Raw genomic sequence first — 20,234 nt, 5'->3', positions numbered from 1 at the left:
AATATGCTATTAAAATCTATACATTTTTTTAAATTATTACGAGCTTTCGTATTTACATAGTAGATATATAAATCGCTATGTTCCTTGTGCCTGTAATTACAGTAGCTCACTCACCCTTCAGACTGGACCGGTGTATGAAAGATTACTATTTGGTCGTGGAATTACAAAGTACCCAGACGAGATTCACTGAGTCAAATACCTAGAGCATATAACCTATGGTTATACAAAGGTACATTCATTTCAAAAACAAAAAATCCTTAATAACACAGCTATATTTTCCTGAAAGTTAAAAATGTATATTAAGTACGTTTCTAATCTAAAACATTATATAGTTTGTAATAAAAATGTACAAATGCAAAACCCGGAGGCGATTCTGTCCATTAGACAGCGCAGATACAAGCAGACAAGACAATTCCATGTAATTTAAGCAGCTTAAAGGTGCTAGCGCAAGAATTATTCGAACGCCACGTTTTTTGTTCGGACGTTTTATTTTTCAAAATAACTTATTCGATTCTTTCTAACAACATTTTATTGATCATATATTACTTATAAAAATGGATTGTAACGTTTTCCTAAAGAATATTGACATATATTATGTATAACATTAAATAATATACTATAAATATGTGTTTTAAAGAGTAAATAACAGTTTCTTAACATCCCACTGCTGGATATAGAGCTCCACTCCCTTTAAGGAGACAAATAGGAGATTATTCCACTGCTCCAGTGGGGCGTGCAAACGGATATATAAAACTAGTATTCGCCCCCGACTTAACCCGCGTATGAGAGACAAGCGGCAGCTGACAACGTGTATGCAAAATCGTACAATAAGTAATCGATGTAGTAAAGATGTAAAAGCGTAACAAACGAATAAACATACATACAGACATTCATTACATTACTAAGAATATGGACATAATGAAATGCCCCTGAAAACTATTTAATATAACTCATTTAATCATTCCAACATCAAATGTTGCAAAGCCGTGATTTTAATTACAAATTCTTATACCCTTCGGCAAACTGTACTCGACACAAGCATATCAACGTATTATCGACACACACTTATCCTAAACGTAGTTTAATCCCGTGTGCAAATGCCCTAAGCGCATCGCCTGCGGTACTCTAGCGGCTTGAGTGGCAATACTTGTATGCAGCTTGTAAAGTGTTGCCACACTATATATAGGTGTATACCCTTAGGTATTTTCGGACTTTTCGTAAACGTACATAGCAACTAAGTTGATAGCATTTCTGGAAAGTTCCAAGGAACAATATAATTAAACTTAGTTTTTTAATTTAAAAAAATAATAAAATAACAGTTTGTAAATATCACAGTTTGACAAAAGCCCTCACTTATTGAGGAGAGGATTTGGAGTCTATGCCACCACGCTGCTCCAATGTTGTTTAGTAGATACACACGTGTAAGAATTACGATGGCATTCGACATATGCCTACATAAGTGTCTTCTCAATGTCAACCTTCATCTCGGAGCATGAAATATATTATAAATTAAAATTAAACAGAAGGTACTCAGTGACTTTAATAATTTCAATAGTATCTCATATTAATAATCTAAATTGCGATCGAATACAATATCACAGTTTAAATTTATAGACACGATAGATAATATAAAACTGCCATCAAAATGTACATATATAATCAACACCCAATTCGCATATAAAAATCATTCGTCAAAATATTGAATACAAAAGCACACAGTTTTTGTCGTGTACCAGAATTTAATTTATTATTTCCGCAGGCCGCGTAACGTCATGTCATATTATAAAACGAATCAGTTTATCTCGCTTTATTTATATGCAAGCCATCAAATGATATAGAATTATATATTTTAACGTCAATTTACGTTGAAGTAATATTATTTGGTATTAAATTAATATTCCATAATTATTATTAATTCTTACATAGTTTATAAATTAACGTTTTTATAAGAATTCGCTTCGTAAATTATTCACGGTAATTTTGATAACCGACTTACGTTGATACGCTATTTTGAACCGTATAAGTATTAGTATTACAGTCAATGTCGCATACGACTTTTGTAATTTTATTTATTTAACCATAAACAGTGGAGAAAAATGTGAAAAGATTATGAAATTCTCGCCTCTCACGTCAATAAGGCAGATTTAAAGCGCGTGAAGCTGCGAAGTGCAACTTCTTATATATTATATACTAAAACCTTTTACAAAAGGTGTTGCATATTCTGAGTAGTATTTGTTCTATTAACAAATAAATCAATTTATTTCAGTCTTAGCTAGCTAGCTAACGTAATGTTAGTAACAATATTTTTTACAATGCTATGTTAGTGATTTATAATTTTAAGATATTTGCTTCATGACGTGTGTGTACCCAGTGTTTCAGTACAGGGCAGTTAAGCATTCCTAAAAAAGTCGTCTCCTTATTCATTTGTAAAGATTATCGCGCGAATATCGCTAAGTTGCATTAACGTGATTCGAACACGTCTTGATTTGCATTACGTAATGCTAGGCTCATTTGATCAATAGTACTGCCGTCTAATAACTCAATTAGTAACAGAATGTAATCTACATGAACACTGATTACAATACTAGTCTTAAGCCGAGAACTTATGATTTTTCAATAATAATTCTATTCAAACATATAATTAATTATTTAAGTGATTTTTGAAGGTGGAAAATTCACATCGCTTACCATAATGAACTTAAAAAAAATATTTATATATGTTACTGTAAAAGTTCGAACTAAGGTAAATCTTAAGATTTTCCAGTAAAACCTAAGATTTACCGATTATGAATGGTAAATGTCCATAAAACTTTTACCATCATTCACTTGGTAAATCTTAGGATTTACATATTAGGTTAGGTTAGGTTGAAATGGTAAAAGTCCGAAAAAGTCGTCCCTTTATAATAAATACTTACATGTACCAACTCGTGTCGGTAAATCTTAGGTTTTACTGGAAAATCTTAAGATTTACCGTAGTTCGAGCTTTTACAGTAACATATATAATTATTAAATACTGACCTTGTACCAGTTAAACTGTCCCACTCACCATCCGTCACTGAGACAAGTATCGCTGTTGAGCAGTACCATAATTAATAAATTGGTGGTTCTTCCAACACAACCAACACAAAACTTAAACAATAAATATAACTAGATATTTTACATATGTAAATTGAAATAACCGTACTTTGTTAGTTACTTTCAAACTCAATCAAATGTTTTAACATTGCCTGGCAAACTTTATATGGTATTTTTAGTTCTCATAAGTACTTGTTAATATTTTGACAATTTCAACCGGAAGACGTCCACTGCTGGACAAACGCCTCTCTAAAGATCTCCACAACAGCCGGAAATGGAATATAAATATGAAAAACGCAACAAAACTATATTTGCGTGCAATAAATTATGACGTTGATGTCTGCAATATCAAAATTTAAATATTCTTTATTCAAATAGAAGGAATCATAATAAATTGAAACAAGCACTTATGAGACATGTTACGTTATTAAATTAAATGGAAAGCTACCACCAATTCGGAATGAGGATTTTACCGAAAATAACCAGCAAGAAACTCAGTTACTCTCCGACAATTGAAATAGTTGTTTTAATTACATTTTTATAATTTATCGTGCATTAAAATCAACGAATATTTATTCAAATGTCTTTTACATCTACCACGAGTAACGACTATAGTATACTATGTTACACGAATACCTTTTCGGGTAATGAGCCTTTGTTTGTTTAACTGACGGGCCAAGTTTAAACAATAGCCGCAAAATATCAAGCATCCATATAGTTTTATACAATAAAATCAATCGATATAAGTGCTGGAGTTACTATAACACGTTTATGCTATAAATATTGATGGATGGAACTCAACACGTCACAATTTGTACATCAAGAGGTTTTTTCATGTGTGTTTTTAGAATTCCAACACATACCTATACAATAATATTCTTGTGGATTGCTCAAATTAATTAAATGCTTAAATTACTAACTTAGGTTCTTAAGCGTATTCATTTTAAATCTACATACCTATGTGAAAAACAATTATAATATATACCCTCCAATTCAAATGTCTAAAAGATTGATATCTACGGAACATCCATCAAAACTAAATTCAAGCCGTAGAATTCCCTCGAACAATAAAGACAAGCTGATCATTTCGTTCATTAATATTCCAAACAAAAACGTCTTGACAACGCAGTAACTCAAAACTTGCTTACTTGTAGGTTTTTTTTTTAATTCGCTACGAAAATGTTATATTAATAGACAATTGATCGTATTTGATATTAAAATGAATTCCATTGTTGTTATTTTTACAATACTATACCTTGATTTTTTAATTATACGCGCGAAGAAAAAAATTATGAAACAGATAAACAAGTTAGCAACAGTCTTACGCCGACTATTATCCGTGTAAAAGTTATAAGGGCATCATTACACGTTCTCGACTATTATAACGCCTACAAAATAACGCAAATGACCACGAACACTACAAATTATAGTATATGGTCTAGCTACAACTGCTCATTTGCCTCAAACCGCTCGTTACTATAAAGCCCCTTTAATCTGTCATCGATCGCTAAATAAAAAGGCAGTATTAGGTCGCATACAGACGAGCTGCGTCGCCCACGGCAACCAGCGTAATCAACGTAGCTTTGTACCAAGAGATGGGAATTACAGATACTAACCCTACAACGGCTCTGGGGTATGAAGTATCGTGTAATCTGCCCAGTACTGGCGCAAGTAGATTTATATCACGCGTTATAATTTGTGTTCTTCTATTGAGATGAATGCGGATTTCCTTCGGTACTTTGTTTTTGTTTATAGAAAAAAAAATAGCGTTCTTTATTTAAAATAATCGATTTATTTATAAAATCTTTTTATTTTATTTCTTTCAGGATTTCCATTGCTATTCATTCATCTAACCTTATATTAAGTTTATGTCATAATTGAGACAAAAATGATAAATTTCTATAAAAATGGTATACAAATTACGATCAAACTAAAAATTACGGACAAACTAGATCGATGTAAATTATTCAATGTCGTTAATTATGAAGGCAAGCTAGTAAATTTATACGTTCAAACGGTTCATAATGGTTCACATGTTTTAGCGTATTTTGTTCACACGCCTTTGACGCAACACATCGGAGCCGTGAAAAGCTTTTGTTCTTTCCATTAGTAACGAACTATCGGTATGTCTGGACCTTTCTATTTTCGAAACCTTTGTTTTATACGAAATTACTTATTAATGTGTAATTTTTTGTCAGACGTACATTACAAAATAGATTCATGATTATATAAAATATCTTTTACTTAAAACTGAAACTTGTTTTTTTTTTATCTGTGTTATATATATTCAAAAGCATGAATTTCACGCTTATCGCGTCACTAGTATAAATTTAAAGCGGGTAAAACTGCGAAACTCAGCTACTTATATAGTAATACTACAACGTTTCTATATCGATTGAGAGAAGTTTTACCGTTGCCAGACCTTTTTTTTTTTAATGAATAGCCTTTTTATCATTCAATTCATTCAATTAATAATTTTATTTTAGAAACAATTATAAATGGCCATATATAATAAATAATTTTAAATAAATTTAATTGATGTAATACTGATAAAACAACATACTTTTGTTATTGTGATGTAGGAAATGTAGTTTATATATTGGGTGGAGTAGGATTGTATTCGTTAGGTATACTTATATACTAAAACGTTCTCCGAAACGTGCTCCATCTTCTAGTAAGATTTGTGCATATTGAATTAGTAATTATATAGTTAGGCATTACAAAAGTCGTCCTATCATTTATTAGTAAGAGATAGTAGAGATAGAGAAGTAGATGAAAAAATAACATTTCACCTGTGAGGGAGTCGCCAAGATTTAAATGAATTAAGAGGATGAAAATAATGAATTCGTTTTATTATTGTCAGACTATTCCACGGTCTTACAATAATAAAACCAACCCTATATGGGTAAAAAATGATATGCATTATTTAAAATTAAAATACGTGTAGTTTACGTTAAATATATTAATTAAATAAATAAGCAAATCGTATTCAATATATTATCCACAAAACACTCCATGGAATTTCAATGATATATTTTCAATAGTTTTCTAATTATTTAGAAATAAATAGATAGAAAACTGTTCAAAAATTTCAAATATTTAGTATAGTTTAGTTTTGTTATACGAACATATCAATATTTAAAAGTAAAATCAAACTAACTCGTTCCTCTCTTTCAAACTAATAAAATTCGTTCGTAGTAAATTTCTCGACACTTTCTGTAGGTATAGCATACATTGACACTATTGGTATTGTTGGCGTGGAAACGTGTTTGCGCAGTGAGTGATGGATGATGTCACAACGGGCCGAATCAATCTTCGTTCGAACGGTATCAAACGGTTAAGATGCTGAACTTAGAAGAGGCGTTAGTTTGACACAGTCGTATCGCTCATTGTTACTTTACAACAAACAAAACTATGACGAAACATTGTTAAAGCCAAAAATATATATTGAAAACGGATATAGTTTCACACTATGTGTTATATGATTGATTTTGTGTTATGAATAATTATATAGACTTAAAACATCTGTTCAATTGTTGGCCTCAAACGTGCGCCAACATCCTTACATAATCTTGATATCGTCACCATCATCCCGGGTCAGACTATGTATAGTAGGACGTAGGCCTCTCCCAAGCCGGTACACTCGAGCTAAGCTCTACTTCTCGAACTCTACCTACTACTACATAAACAACATTTCCTACATCACAAAAACATAAGTATGTTTTATTATCAGGATTACATAAATTAAATTAATTTTAAATTATTTATTATATATGGCTATATATAATAACTGATTCTATAATAAAATAATAATAGAAATAATAACATTTATAATTAACTGAACTGAATGATAAAAAGGCTATTATTTTCATCAAAGATCGAAGTCCGTTAATGTCAAAAAAAGGCCCGGCAACGGTAAAACTTCTCTTAATCGATATAGAAACGTTAAACTCAAATTTGACCTTGAATTGTCACTTTTATTGTGCCCGTAGAAGTTTAACTTCAACATTATTTATTAATAACGAACTCGTTAAACATTCGATGCATTTGGATGAGCAATATTTTTTACGATGATAGCACACACCATAAAAACGAACCCGTATTTTAATACATTTATGATACCAGAGATATAAAAAAATGTATGCGGTGCGATATTGGGCACATTTTCCTCCCGGAAGCGCGCTATGCGGACTCGAACAGCGGATTTATGGCACCACTTCCGTTTCCTCTCACCCCACCCCCAAGTATTTGGTTATTTTTGGGAACTACGAAAATTTCACCATTAAACGAATGTGAATATTTAAAATTATTTAAAAGTTAAATATTATTATTACTTCCATAAAATTGATTAAATACATTGTTAACACACATCAAACATTTATGTTTCCCTCATTGATATTTAAAAACAAACACGCCTTGAAAAATAGTCATGTAAACTTAAAATAAAACCTCCAAAAACTATTTTAATAACGCCTAAGAAACGTTTATGAAGACAATATAACTGTTAAGGAGAAGTAGCAATGCCCCATTATGGGGAATTAGGGAATTACCAGTATACCTATTTACCTATGCTTAAAGTTTGCATTAGGAGTGGAGGACGACAATAGCTCTAGGGCGCAGGATCGAACCTGTGACTTTTTACATAACTAGGCGGCCCGTACCGAATATAGACAATTAAATGAATTCAGCGATAATATTGCGTAGCATACATACTCACTCACATGACCTTTCTGAAGTTGGCTTATAATTCACAAAGAGTTTCTAAGGATTTTTTTTTCATACCAGTGGTAATGCTTAAGTAAAGTATTTAGAAAACTCATATATACATAATAATAGTATAATTATTATTATTCGATCTTATTTATTTAAATGACATAGAGTTACCTATTTACTCAAAAATCGCGTAGTCAAGGAACCATCCTTGACTATATATAGTTATACCTCGTTATGGGTACCGTAAGTCTAAACCAGTGGTTCTCCGGAATATAAATGGTCCACGGAATGCGAGCTTTTGCAAATCCATCTTTGTAGGTACCATCCACTTACCATATATTCTACCACCAAATAGCAACACTTAGTATTGTAGTGTTACAGTGCTAATGTCAATGGCGGTGGCGAATTACCGTCGGTTTGCTCATTTGCATGTCCGCCAACCTATTTGACATTTAAAAAAAATATCTTAACAACCATGACAAGTATTATATTACATTATATATCAATGTAAAGACTGTTCTTTCGAAAATCAAAAGAAAATGCTTACCTTTAAATTATTTATAAAAAAAAATGAGTTCAAAGCAGAGAAATATCAAAATTAGGTTCGAGTTCGAAAAACCAAGAACCACCGATCTCACATAAGAATCCAATTTAACAGCATTGTAGTTAGAACGGTCCGGTAACGGCTGACCATTACATGACGTCACAGCTATATGGAGTTTTTCTGAATACGTCAACAAAATACGACATTAAAGCAAAAGTCATACAATAACATAGTGTAATTATTAGTAGGTAATTATAACACGTCGATCAATAGCTAAATAATAAAAATCGCAAATATTTCTTCGAACCCAACAAGGCGACGTATAATATCAAATAAAAATTCAAGTAAAGAAGTGTTAAACCATTGAAAGGAATACAGGAGAGCGTCTACAAATAGAAAATCGATCCTGCGACCCGCCGGCGACTTGCCGATAAAGCGCACTGGACTACCTGTAGAGGCACTCTGATTGCGATTGCACTTAAAATAAACACAGTTATTTGAATTTAAAATGGCGGTATCTGATTTATATTCTAAGATTTTCAAAGTTTTCTTTTTAAAAAATCATAAAAACTCTATCTGCTAAATATGCAATATAAAGTCATCGCAATGACTTTTAAAGTTATTGATTTTGATCAGGTCGCAGGCTCTGATTTTGCTTTTGACGAAATACCTCATAACGAATTCGTACACATAAAGCAAAATACGATACAAATTAATTTAACATTGTCACCCATACACAACCTCGCACGTTTTTAAAAGTACAATTGGTCTTGCAGTCAATCACACTCCACTGTTGGAAATAAAACCCAACCAAGGTACGCGAAAATTCTCCACCTTATTGGGCCATACCATCTTCTTTAGGTGATTACCTGGCTAAAGACTGTCCTTCGCTGCATTTATGTGCTGTTTTCAAATATTATTTAATTAGTATATTTTATGTGATTTACATAAATATCCTAACACTTTAACTCGCTGTAAGGCTCGTCTGGGTAGATACCAACCACTGATCAGTATTAAATATAAAAGTCATAATTATCGTCATTGAACACAAGAACTAGGAATGTTAATAAAGGCAGATCGAATCTTATAACCAATCTGCGATATCCATAATCCATATAATCAGTACAAATGAACTCTATGTTATCTATCTATATATCAATAGCACTCATATGTTACCAAGTACGATACTATCGGCCACATTGACCCGAATGAGCTATCATTTGGCAAGCGCCTGTCATATCGGTGACTACACCGCCAAAGTGTCGAGTGTTCACTTGAACATCCCCTATATTCCGACTAATATACAGCGACATTGAATAATAAAACTGATTTAATAAGATTAGTATGTCTTTGAAATTTATCTTGTTACGATGATATTAAAATTTCAAGGTGAAACTTTTTTATAATACATCTTTGACGGAAGAAGATATAGGTACGCGTTTTATTTTTTCTAAATTATGATTAATTTTGAAATTCGAAAATGTACAATGACGACAGAAACAGTTTAAAAATTAAAAGAATACTAATAATTATAAGAAGCTGAATTTGTCGTTTAAGATAAATTTGTATTCAATATTTTTTTATTATCATCAAAATAAATTGTCAAACTTGTTTAGGAACACGCTTACATTTGCAATTTCTTGGTAAGCGTACCCAAAGCAAGAGATTGAGGCTGTATATTTTTCGCCTTGTGTAAATACTGGTACCGAAGAAAATATAACAAGTTTACTTATTGATTTAAGAACACACAGTTCACGCATAGTTATGTTTTTAAATATATAGTATCTAAGATTTATTAAAGGTATTACCTTTTTCATAAATCTTAGATACTAGTTTTTCTTTATTATGCCTTGATCAAAACTAAAATGTTTATATTTTATCTATATAACTATATAGATATAATCGATTTTATAAAGTTGGGTAATTTGTTGTTTAATATCTTGTCGTTGTTGTTTTTTTTATTGTATCTTTGACAGGAAGATGACCAAATTGCCTTGATTAAGTGATCACCACTGCCCAAAGACATTGACGCCGCAAGAACTTTTTACCATTCCTTATATCGCAATCTCGTTACCAATCCGTCACCAACCTTTGGAACTGAGATTTTATGTACATTGTAGCAGTATGCCTCTAGTTATACTGGCACACTCACACTTCAAACCGGAATATAACATCACTAAATATTGCTGAAAAATAAATTTGATTCATTACCCCATACACGATATTTTTGTCAAGCCTTTACAACTTCATAATCCTCATGCAATCATCCTCAGACAATTTATATTTGATTTCAATCGACTTATTTGTCTATGGTCGTTTCTATGCAGACAATCTTTTACATAATAAGATTGTAAGTCAGAATTATATGAATATACTAATTACCAGACTCGGCTTCGGTTAGAATAATATACATCTCTATTGGTCAGCATATTGTCTGACAACTTCAACAATCATCATCATTATATTTAGGCCATTTTACATAAAACCATAATAATGATTACTCACTCAAACCTTCCTCATGAATCACTACGTCCATTAGCGAAAGCCGTATAAAAATGGTTTTGGTAGTTTTTAAGTTTATCACATACAGACGCAACAGGAGTACTTTATTTTAAAATACTTCATGATATTTAAATTACTTTATAGATAGTGCTAACATTACCCATAATTATTAGTTATCGAAAGTCTGCACGATTACCGATTTAAATATTATCTCAAATATTTAATAAATCTATTAAAACGAACGTATAGCTGTGTACCAGATTATGCATAAATTAACACAAAAGTTCCTAATTGTTTCTGCGGCCAACAAAACTCATTATGCGCGTCTGTACTCGTATAGGATTATGTTCGACTCAATGGAACCCACCACTTGGATAATAATCATTGATCCCTGATTGTATTACATAAATTTATTTGTTGCAAACTTTATATCATGATGTTTTAAACAAAGATATGATATAATTGTTGAGTTATGTTATGAAAATAAATCATTATTATCTCTGTATGTATTTATCAATTATCATTACACAAAACATTTAGCAAATTTTGAGGAAGAAGTGCATACATAAAGTAGTACATAGATTATTTTTATTATACATGTAGGATAGGTAGGCGGGCATATGGACCACCTGATGGTAAATGATCACCACCGCCCATGGACAACGACGCTGTTAGACATATTACCCAAAACTTACATCGCCAATGCGCTATCAACCTGCTGTTTGGCGGTAGAATATCTAATGAGTGGTTAGTACTTACCCAGACGGACTTGCATAAACTGCCACCAAGTTAATATCAAGATCAATATCCAAGCGCCAATTTCAAATATTTTACACATTGAAGCGACACGAATTCAGATATACTTGTATATAATTATACTTCCAAAATATAGAATCTAATTTGACCTGTATATCCTGAATAATATATAACTGTATGATGAAATAAAAATATAATATTTTTAACATCAAACCAATTTAAATTCCCCTTAACGAGTATTCATTGGGAATTAAAATATCCAATCACGAAAAACGTCGCAATTTTTTTTTATCTACGTCAGTACGACAAAAAATGAAGTTTTCGTATGTATAAATAAATTTGAGTACAAATGTAACTAGTCAATAACAGTCCCTCTTGTTAAGAAGTTTTGGAACTTATTCCATTACGATTCGCTGGTTAAAGATAGCGAATATACACGCATATGTACAAATACTAAAATTCCATCTGATAAATGGACATATGACTTTATAGAAATATGAATATGAATGCTGCAGGTTTCCTCGCGATGGTTTTCTTCTACGCAACGGAAGAGATTAATTAATTAACAAATTAAGCATGAGGAAATTCAGTAGTACTTGATGACTTGATGAGGTAGTCCATGCAGAATACATTCGACACGTGCAGGTTTCCTCACGACTTTTTCTCTGAACGTGCGTTATTCTGTTATGATGCATGTGTATTAAATCTATAAAGACATAAGACATATCGATTCTTATTTAAAACCTTCAAATAAATATATTGATTACTGCAATGAAAGATTCGTTAACACCATTTAAGTAACTTCTGAAAAATTCACACACACACAAAGAGAACAGAGTCATCCTTATTTAGACATCTGTTAAAAATACGTTCTAAATAATTAAACTATGTATAATTCATTAAAAAATTGCTACTGAAATAAGAGGCACAAATATAAAAATCAATAAAATTTCAAATGTTTCTTAAAATCTAACGTCTATGACTCATAATGCATGTTTCAATGTATGACGTCACAGTCCATTCATAGATCTAGAGCTCATCAGATGTTAAATGTATCCCAAAACTGATAAATGGGATGAAACTGAACTCATTTCGCCCCTAAGGGAAATTAAAAATATATACCAGCAAATCAACTACCGAGGACCGCCAATATTGAGCCCGACTTCGGACTTCGAGCGCGCTTTTGATAACGCAAATCATAATTACTATTTGAATATCTTAAGTTTGTTTCTGTAAGTTTATCTCTAGACTAAAGAAAATATATTTTCTGATTATTATTCAAAGATATTATAAATTATTATTGACTATATTTATGAAAATTTTTGGTGGCGGGGCTTTGAGCAGACCCAGTAAACAACAATTGGTATTATTGCATTCCGTAACTTTGTGTTCCCCGTGACCTAGTATTGTTGTGTTCCCGTTTAAAAGTTGAGAGAGCTAGTGACACTACAGGCACAAAGGACATAACATCTTAGCGCTCATGGGTGGTGGCGCATTGACGAAGTTAGGAATGATTAATTTTTACAGCGCCTTACCTTACATATCGTAACGGACAAACCTATATCCCAAAAAAAATATGTTGAATATGTTAGTTTTTTTTTAATGAGAGCTGATACAATTAAATTCAATAAAATGTTGATCTATAGTACAGCCATCACGACCATATTGGTATATACTCTATACCAAACGTGAATTCAACCTTTAAAGAATTGTTTTGAATTAATTTGGAATATAACTATTTAAAAAAAATACATTTGATTAAAAACAAATATAAATAACGCGCTAATGCTAGAAAATTCAACACGCTAAAACTACCAAACTAGAACTACTTTATAATAAATGTTTATATTTGGTTGGTGTATAACATTCACATCATCTATTTGCAGCTTTAAACTTGGAAATCTTTTAAAGCCTCAAGCCGTAGCACGCTCTTAGTATTTGCAGAATTATCATAGCTCGTTTTTTTTTACTGCAACTTGTTTATTTCCTCAACACATTTCATAATGAAACAACTTGCAATACTAAACACGACTTGTAATTAAATTAAAAAAAAAATACCTACAAAAAGTAACAACTTGTATATATCCAAAATTGGGCTAAAGCCTCCTCTCATTTTAAGAAAGAGGTTGCTAGATGCTGCTGCCGTGTTGATAGATACACGTGAATGATATTTATAGGGCTTCCTCACGATGTTTTCCTCTGAGACGAAATATACACAAAAATTGACATAAAAATTCAGAGCTCGGATTTGAACACGCACTAGGCCACTGTGCCACATCGTCAAGATACAAATACTTACTTAAATAATTTTTATATTCCAACATTTCGAATCTCATTTAAATTTCCTTTTACGAAGTAAAATTGAATAAATTTTCGAATATTGAAATGTAAGATAGCATCTTGTTTCCGTAAATTCGCTTGGCGTTGTCTCCGTCCCTTATCCACAACTTACGTTTACTTATTGCCTATTTCTTGGCATCAAATATGTACTGGCTCGTTTTGAGATAACAGTCTAACTTATTTTTGCAAATTAAGTCCAAATAGCTAAATATATACGAGTGATATGACTGTATATTCTTTGTTTATGTATGTTTTTAGGAACACATTTGAATCTTTACGTTACAGGAATACGTTAAATGATTTAATTCAAGAGCTGGTATAAAGCAGTAGTTACTCGTCTTCTCAAATAAAATTCATAGTCAAATTATTACAATTAAATTTATACGTCCTGTACAGGACGTATGTAAATTAAGAAATACTTTCTTCAGGTTTTTTATCATATTCTAAAAAAACTTAAGATTATGAATTCATAGTTAATAAATTTAATTAATACAATATATCGATTCGATTTGGAATCATAGTAATAGTGTTTGCGACCGAATATGGGTCATGACAGCAATTCACAGAGACTGGTTATATACGCAGGAGATATTATATTCATCAAACGCAGGTGCACTCTCTTTCCGGCTCACTTAGACGACAGGGCAGGCAATCCGGCACAGCCAAAGAGAGATCGGATGTAAAACCAAAGGATTTACGTGCCTTCCGAAGCACGGGAGTGTAAGACAATCAATCCGGTCTGCTGCTTAGAATTCATTAAAATAAACAATCAAATTTATTATCAAGAGCCAGAATTCGAACTTTGTCCTCGGACCTTCAATGTTGTCATGTATAAAATTTTAAAGCGAAACTGTTCTTCTTCGAAAAAAATACTACTCAACTATTTTTCTAACGAGTAAAGAAGCGTGGTATGCACTCAAGTCGTTTCTTCAATGAATATATATATATAAACATATATATGACTATTTCTATACCATTTTATATATCCGACAATCAAAGGATATATCCAGAGCGTAACCTAAAAACAACTGGAGCGATTGAGCCGAAATTCGTGTCACATGTACAATAGCCGGCATTTTCGGGAAAAATACGAAAAATCTCGAAAATCGGTCAACATTGACGGAGCTCGTGCGATGTGTGCACATTTGACTTTTTTCCAATTTTTAATGGAATAGGTTTACGTAGGCTTACATTGGTAGTGTTTGTTAAATATGAACACAAGACCATTGTTTTCTATGTGTGCGTATGACTATTATTGTCTAGTATTAAGAACACAAATACACACACACAACACAATACGATATACATTAATCATACGATATAATATTTTTGTTTTTTTTATACTAAAAAACCAAATGAAACAACTTCACGACTTAAACTTTTTTCCTACCTCGTTGGCGTAGCGGCTAACATATAAGGTACAAGGTTCAAAACCCAGGTCATAAATAGTTATAGTTTTTTTAATAGTAGCTGGATTTGGAATTTAATAGAACGTAAAGGCAATGGTCCCGCCATTGCCTTTACGAATTCAAAAAAAGCGTATTATATGAATGAGAGAGTGCACCTGTGTCTACATATATACCTGTGTGTATAATCTCTACAGGCTTGACTAATCCCTGAATGGTCGGTGTGACCAAAATCGATTAAAAATCATATTTGTTATAAAGAAGGTGCCATTAACGAGTTTTATGTCAAAATTAATTTGAATTTAAAAGAATAGCAATATTTAATAATACACTCTGATTCTATTAAAAAAAAAAAACAATATCCGAGAATCACGCATTTAACACCCACCACTTATTAATACACGTCAGTTCAAAATAGAATAAAAACATAATTGATAAAAAAAAAAATAGTGAATTCCATTTGGTATGTTCCAATGAAAATGGTTACGACGACATACAAAAAATAAATGTTTCTCTGGCATTGTTTTTATACAAATATTTTGTATATATTAATATACGAAGATACGAAGTATTCTTTTCAATGTTAAAAGTACTCCTGCTGATGCTTCTACTTTGAATGAATGACGTGTATGTATGTCCCCGCACTGGACAGATGCGTCTTCTAATCAATAAAAGTATTGGAAAATTCATCCATGTAAGTCAGTTTAAAAAAAAAACACTCGTACATTACAAATGAAACATATAAACATAAACAACTAACATAACTATAAACATAAACACTCGTACATTACAAACGTATTCGTATTTGAACCCACGCCCTTCGATTAAGGCTACCACATATAAACACACACGCGTCGTGTCGTTGAAATCAAGGTTCTTGCCACGCTGGAGGGTACGGTGTCGTTAATACTAAGCCGCTTGAACTCTCGTAGTTAATCGTTTCCAACACGACATCGCAACGAGCTACGTCACGACATCGTACCGTATTCGGGTATTGTGGATTTAAGACATGTAGATATATGCATAGTGATCTGCGACTTCGCTTCCTTCCTCCAGTTCCTCTTTAACCTTAAACTACCCTTCAAATAAGGCAACAATGAGTAGATTCTATTTTACAAAGTAAATATTGTTAACAGTCTATAATATGCTTCGGAGTACTTTTGAGCTTTGAGAAGGATAGTATTTAACGTGAAACTCCCAGGAATATTTCTTGCAAGTCGTTGAAGTTTAATATTTATTTAAGTAAATAAATCGTCGTCTGCAACGGCTCGCATGCAGGAAATTAAAATCGGCGGCAGCTGCGAATAATGATATTCCCATTACTTACCTGCGAGATTTCTAAATTAACGCGATCTAGCGAGCCTTGTGTGTCGCGTGATTTTTCATTTCACGTTTTACGTGGAAAGTCTTAACATTTCTCGTCGTTCAATTTTCGTTACGACTTTATAGTCGTCTGAAAACAAATTTATTGTGTTAAAGACTTCATTTAAACAACGTGCATTTGTAATTATAATAATAATTATATACTGATTTTTGAGTATTCTTAATGACTATGAAAGAAAAATAATGTAAAATAAATTAAAATTAGATTTTGGGTGTAAAAAGATGGTCTTATTGCTATAGGTAATCTGTTACAGAATCCTTTAATAAAGAAAAAACATCAGTAAGGAATCGGGATAGTACAAACATTACATATTATAGTGGTACATAAGCATTGTCTAAAATTAAATCCACACTCGTAAATAATTATAACACCCATATGTCAAATATATTCTAGACAACAAACACTAAATAACTAACTGTATTAAATATGTATTGTATATGTATACAAGTGAATCTGTTTGTTTGTTACACTCAACAGATCATTATGAACATTGCATACACATTTTTAAAGGATACAGAAAACGACGTAGAATTCCAACACTTGCCAGTACACCCCTAACACGTGAGTAAAACCGCGGACTGAAACTAGTTTATTACTTATTTAGATACTTTACACCAACAATCATTATTTTAAAACATTTCATTTTTACAAAAATAATAAAATTATCGTGTCTGTCTTTTATTTTGTAATAACCATACCAACCAACAAAAATAATTAATAAAGGTATTAAAATAACCAACGCTAAACAACTATTATTTTCATGTCCGTTTTTCTGTCTATTTAACGTATTCAAATATATTTAGATTTATTTGAACAAAAATGAATCAGTCTATCAAAAGTTCTAATATATTAAATTTCATGTACATACTTATTTCAGGTATAATAAAAATACGTAAATATCTCGCACGCAACAACAAATTATCATAAAAAATTAAAAAAAACACGTACATAACTTCTAATGAAACGGTATAAGGAACAAACTACCCGTTACAGTAACCGTAAAAGTTTCGGTAACAACATTCTCACCATTAAACTACAAAAGCGTCATACAAAATATAAACTTACAAAACGCCCGAGCAATACGAAACCTTCATTAATATAAATTACATAACATAATGTTTATATACTTGACACCGACACGACTCGAATTATATTTAAATATACAGCAGTTTTACCAAACATTTACATACAGAGAATTCTAATGCAACCTCTGAATCTTCGAAAATACTCTGTAACAACTGTGTTAGAACTTTGCGAGATCATAGAAACACTAGAAGCTCCTAAATGCTCATGGATAATTTACCTGTTTAATAAACCTGACGCTACGAGGTGACAACTGAGACTGAATCTTCTTTTACGTCATCAATTTTAATTTAAACAAGACATTTGCAATTTAATTTAAGCTGTATTGCGTAACACGTGTAACTCTACTTTGTATGTTAGTCTACTTCTAAACAGCAATACTTTGTATTGTTGTGTTTTATTTTGAAGAGTGTGTGAGCCAACGTAACATCTTAGGTACCATTGATGCTGTATGGGATAATAAATATTTCATATAATATCTATCAAAGATGTCTATAAACAGAGATGACAAATAATGACCTGGCCTATTCGCTAATCTGTCTAACTATTTGGAATAGAAAAATGAACCTTACAATAGTCGCAATTGGAGTCACACCTCGATAATATGCATCATTATCATTATATCCTCTCAGAAAATGAATTGGTATCATCTGACAGCTAACTCTACCAACGCGCGCGCTCGTTGGTCATATCAAATAGCGTACTCTTCCCCGATGTCGTGTTACATGCTTCCGTTCCTTTTCACCAAATCATTAAGACGTTACACATATATAATAATTACAAGTATTTAACGCATAAAGATCCCACCGCTGGGCCTCCTCTCCTCTTGAATAGTAGGATTGGAGGTAATGAGGTTTAGTGAATAGATGTGTACTGTGCTGAGTTTGATCCAGAACAAAATGCAGTCTTCAGTTAAGACTTAAGCACAGTGTGGCTGTATACAACATAGCCTTGTCTTTCGATAAAATAAAAAAAATCAAACGTTACATTGATACTTGTTATTCAACGATATATAATATCAAAATTATAACATAACATCAGAATTCAATTTCCAGATACATTATAATTTTCAATTATATGACGTTTCCAATCGAATTCAAATATTTAATTGGATATAGGAACAAATACGTCAATTGCTTCGACTGAAATGAAAATTTCTCCGGAGCCGAAACGAATTAATGACGTTATTACGTGAATGAGATCGAAGGATATAGATATTGGAGAGATGTAACGATTTCTTTTATTCGTAAATAATAAGCTTTGTTGGTGAAAATATATACCTCTGTGTCGTATTAAAATACACATCGAGATTTTTCATTAATTGTTCTACCCTCAAATATATAGATTTTTACTCCTCTTTTTTGTACTACAAAAGTAGTAAACCCTATGTTTCATGTTTAAATTTTATTTGTATGTAATTAAGGTCTTAATATAAAAAGACCTTTTGCATGAATGTAAAATACGGTTCCAGATAAAATAGAACAAAAAAAAAACAAATAAAATACGTATGGGATACTATAAGACAAAAGTTTGTATTTTGGTTTAAAGTCCTAGATATTTTTTTTATAATATCGTAGATCATTAGTTCTTTTATCGGTTAATAGTTATTTAATCGATAATATATAATTAATAAATTTAAGTATTACGATGTTAAACATGTTTGTTTATGACCGTAATTTAAACGAACGAAACCCAAAAACGCGTTCCTGAACACACATAAAGGACATTATATTAATTTTATTGTCAATATATTTTATAAATCGAGGGAATGCACACATTATAATGAACGTTATCATTCTTCTTACTGGATATTCAATATATCCAATAACGTCAATATGGTTGCAGTTTTAGTTTGACCCGTATAAAGGGGCTCTTATTTTGTGATTCCCGATAAAGTGTTAACAAAATTTTATGATGACAAGTATTTAAGACGTGAATGCGAAACATTTATTTAATTTCGAATTTATAATAATAGTTATGACGTTAAAATATCATAATTCATTTAACGCACTATAAATGTCTGTTCAGGTGGTTTGTGCTCCACTGCGCTGCTCCTATTAAGTTTGGTGGATGACGTGTTTCATTCAACATCAGAAACAAAAAACAAGAACAGGATTATAAATTGATATACTTATAATAAATAAACAGAATATTTTGTTAGAACTTATCAGTTTTGAACTAGCGACCTTCGGTTACGTTTTATGTCCATTGGGACTCTCTCGGTTTTAATCAATAACATTTTGCGTATTCAAGTTTAGCCTGATAATCATCTCAAACATTGAGCTCATAAATCACAAGAGAATAAACGATTAATAAAGGAAACGTGCTATACGTATAATATAAAATATATATATATATACTTCAATATTAACTTTCACAGTCTCTGTTAATATAGATAAGAACAAAGTAATATTCTAGAAAACAATTATTA

At 31.5% G+C, this 20,234-nt stretch overlaps 1 protein-coding gene across 3 annotated transcripts in view; it reads left to right on the top strand.

Annotated features, from left to right (window-relative positions):
* Positions 1-20,234, top strand: part of LOC113399192 (semaphorin-1A) — a 344,932-nt gene that overhangs the window by 259,627 nt on the left and 65,071 nt on the right. The gene's annotated exons all lie outside the window — the stretch shown is intronic.

Source organism: Vanessa tameamea, chromosome 18, assembly GCF_037043105.1.
Source record: "Vanessa tameamea isolate UH-Manoa-2023 chromosome 18, ilVanTame1 primary haplotype, whole genome shotgun sequence".
NCBI lineage: Eukaryota > Metazoa > Arthropoda > Insecta > Lepidoptera > Nymphalidae > Vanessa > Vanessa tameamea.
This window is presented reverse-complemented; position numbering and strand designations above follow the sequence as displayed.